We start from the raw sequence: 3,942 nt of genomic DNA, 5'->3' as shown, positions 1-3,942 counted from the left end.
AAGTAGTTATTTATCTAATCTAGCTGTTCTCAGTGGCGAAAAAGGAGCACATGTGCCCAAGTAATCTCTTTGATGAAATGGCCTGTTGTATTTGTTATCTAATGATGAAATGACCTATGTTGATAAGATATTATCAGGTTTTCCTTCCTTTCCCTGGTCCTGCTTTGTCTTTTTTACCTTGAGTTTTGAACTGTGTCTGATGAAGGTCTAGATTGATCCTAGAGGTGGGATGCTCATTTTAGCATGGTACAGTTGACATCTTGATTTGTTTCTCAGTTTTGTTCTTGACCTAACTTCCTTAAGTTATTTGAAGCACGAACTTTTTGTCATGGTGATTGGTAGTTTGTCATTTGAGGTTTTGGCTTTCATTACCCGCTTACTTGGGATTGAGGTGCAGTTGTTGTTGCTTTGTGCGATAAATGTCTTCACTAAGATAGTTGGACCATTCAAGCCTTCTGGTATGGGTGGATCATATTCTTGTCTAGGCTTTGTTGGGGTTGAGCAGCTGAACGGCTAACCATGTATGGTGAGGTTGGATGTGGTGTGGAAGCTTAGTATTTGTGTTAAAAATTAGTTTTACATACTTGATTTTGACATCTGGTATTGGTGATATTAAGGGTGGGCATAAATACCGAAAACCGAAAAAACAGACCGAACCGAATCAAACCGAACCGAATTTTAAACCGAACTGAACCGAATTAGTTTGGTGCGGTGTTCAGTGTCTACTTTCAAAAAACCGAAATTAAAAAAACCGAACCGAAAAACCGAAGAACCGAACGCCCCACCTAACTTTGTAAGACTATTGCTGCCTGTTATACAAATATTTCATGTTTCATAAGTATTCATTATCATCAAACATTACTAACAGAATTGTAAGCGTGATGTTCCAGAAATTTCATTTTAATCTTGGTTGTCTGCAACTTCTTTTTGTAAAATGATTTTCAAGAAGTTTATGAAACTGATGCCTTAAATTTCCATGCCATAGCTATATGGAATAGAAACTATTGTGCAATTCAGGGGCATCTTATTAAAGCAAAGTTACTATTTCTCATCTTGTAAACTCATAATTTAACACTGATATGTGGCATGAACTTCATGCACGCTAAAATCAATGAACAGATGTATATTTTTTTATGTAGTGTCTTGTTGGTGCTTAAGCTAGAAAAACCGAAACCGAACCGAACCGAATTAGTTTGGTGCGGTGTTCGGTGTCCACTTTCAAAAAACCAAAATTAAAAAACCGAACCGAAATTTGAGAAAACCAAACGCCCACCCCTAGGTGATATAGGTTTACTGCTGTTTGGGTTTTGTTTCTTTTTCCTTTTTAAACCTTCTGCTTTAGACTAACTTCTTTAAGTTGGTTGTCTTAGTAGTGTGTACTGGTAGCAGGGATGACTTCCGAATTCAGAAGGTCTCTTGACTCATCCTTTCAATGGGGACAAGTTATATTAGGTGTACAGGAAGTGCTCATCTAGAGCACTTGTTAGTTTTTTTTTTTTTTTTTTTCGTTTTTTGATAAAGATAGAGCACTTGTTAGTTTTAAAGAATCATTTGCATTCTTTAGGTTGACTTTGAACTTGTATCTTTTTTGGGGGTCAATTGTTAGTTGTTTTTGCTGAACCAGCATGGGTTTCTTTCGTCTTCATCCTTCTTTTCATGAATTGAGATCTACTCAAAATTGGTTTGTGAGTAAAGATGGTTGTCCTTATTTTGATTTGGTGGTCTTACCCTCGGCTGACGCTCATTAGTGTTAGGTGTCAGCCTGATCTTTCTTTCTTCTTTTGATAGTTGAACAAGCATTTTCATTTTACTTAATACGAAATATTTCCTCTTTGTCCATTGTTTTTGTCTAGAATTAGTGGGAGCTAATCAAGTAGATGGTAACACTGGTTTGTGTTAATCTGGCTCTTTGATCTGTTTTCGCTCGGTTAGTCCTGATGTTGCCAATGTTTGAGTATGACATGTCAGTTACCATCTATTTGACTACGTATAGCTGATCGGTAAATGGAAGTCTCTGGGAGCAAAAAGATGTGTTTAATTACTGCTTACTTCTACATTTTCTGCTTTGCTATTGTTTATTGTGAGGTTCCTAAAGGCAAACGAGTAAGGACCACCGGAGGCTATCCAATGGACTTCTGTTTGTACCTCGAGTTCTCTGCTGTGGTAGGGAAGCTAGCTGCTGCTTAGTGCTGTTGGTATGCGTAACCGGCAGGATTCTTTGCTCATCATGCCTGGAAATCAGTGTAATGCTGCAAAATTCTTCTTTAGACAGGTTAAGGATTTGTATCTTTACACATCGGGCATGCACGATAGTTCCATCCCACCTCTAAATTAGTAATTAATACACAATTGAATTAAAGGATAAATAGAGTATAGTGCTGTATAAAACTGGGAAGTGGAATTGGTAATTGTTTCTGCAGCGTTGTAGGTCTAGTTGCGACATTATGAACATACAATGCCAATATTTTGAACGGTTTCGTCCTGGTTGTTTTGATCTCAATAATATTGCCATGCTGGGTTGGTTTAAAGTTCATAACCAAGCTTCGGTGAAGTGGAGGTGTTGGATATGGTTCGAGGCTTTCACAGAGGCAATGAGTGCATCTCTCGAATTGCCTACTCAAGTGGCAGCCAGGATTCGAACAATGAAGTGCTTTCCCTTTTCTTGAATTACCCAGTTGTGGACAATTCGAGAGCATGATGGCAAAAACTTTTAGAAAAGATAATTTGTAAAAAGTTTCCATGAGAAAGTATTCCTCCAAGGGTCAATTGAAGTTATTTTTAACTGCAACGTTGGAGGAATGATCTCAACCTTTAAATAATTTGGTGGACAGTTGGCTGTAATCTAGATCCCTATTGAAAAGTACTGGAGGATGTTATCCTTGGAAGAGGATCCCGAACCGTGATATTCAGCTTAACTAGCTACTTCATTTTCAACCAAACCATATGAGTTTACCTAATTCAAGGTCTTTACAGATGGCTGAGAATGTAGTTGCAGTATTTCAAATGGAATTAAGGTCGAGGTTGAGCAGGATGGAATTGCTAAGTGGGTTGGATGAACTGCAACATTGGGATATAAATGAACTGCGTCGGTTTTATGAAATTTACAATTTGTACTACATATGTGTCATGTAATAAATAGAGAAAATACATCATTTTGCCTGTAAATTTGACCGCATAGCTCACTTTAGCAATTAAATTTACCTATAATTATATACCTCCTTAAATAACTTATGGGTAAATTAAAATCAACCTTACTTTACTTAGACCTGTGTGTTGTTACATCACTCGCTCTTTAATTGATTCATGTCATTTAATTATTATTTTTTAAATAAATTTGTCAAAATTTAACTAAAAATTAATTGAATAAAAAACATACAGGGGGGCCCATAGCCCTTAACCCTTGCAGCCCTTGCCCCTACGTGAGAGAGAGTGATCCATCTTCAAGACCCCAAAATCATGTCAATATTTTTTCATCAAAAATTGGCGTCAATATTTTTTCATAAAAAATTGGCAATTTTAACCTTCGGAGACACAAACTTTGCCTCAAAAACCAAGTAATTCTGATTAAACTTGAGGTATGTGATAATTAAAGTGAAAGAAAGGATGAGTTTGATCCATATGGGGAATTAATCGCTTCTGCTGAAAGGGACTGAAATGGGTATTTGCTTAATGTATATGAATGCCCTGTTTGTGGTAGTGGTTTTGTTTATAAAGAAGAAGTGGCAACTCATATTGATAGTTGTTTAAGTTTTGAAGTTGAAAGTAAAGTAGTTGTTAAAGGTGAATTGAAAAGTTGTGTTAGTTTATATGTTTCTGGAAAGCCGTCTAATGGATCAGTTGAGGTAGTTATAAAGTTAAAGAATTTCGTTAAGGAACCGGAGAATACTAAGCTCATTTTTTGGAGCAAATTTTTTAAATCCAGTTTCATTTTTTGTTTTTGGA

The 3,942-nt window shown here is 36.4% G+C and overlaps 1 long non-coding RNA gene across 1 annotated transcript; it reads left to right on the top strand.

The window, feature by feature from the left end:
• Window positions 1-548: 548 nt before the first annotated feature.
• On the top strand, window positions 549-1,503 carry LOC132058368 (uncharacterized). Its single transcript, XR_009415271.1, has 2 exons — window positions 549-606; window positions 1,280-1,503. It is a non-coding gene; the product is annotated as an uncharacterized LOC132058368 (long non-coding RNA).
• The last annotated feature ends 2,439 nt before the right edge of the window (window positions 1,504-3,942 follow it).

Source organism: Lycium ferocissimum, chromosome 5, assembly GCF_029784015.1.
Source record: "Lycium ferocissimum isolate CSIRO_LF1 chromosome 5, AGI_CSIRO_Lferr_CH_V1, whole genome shotgun sequence".
NCBI classification, from domain to species: Eukaryota; Viridiplantae; Streptophyta; class Magnoliopsida; order Solanales; family Solanaceae; genus Lycium; species Lycium ferocissimum.
This window is presented reverse-complemented; position numbering and strand designations above follow the sequence as displayed.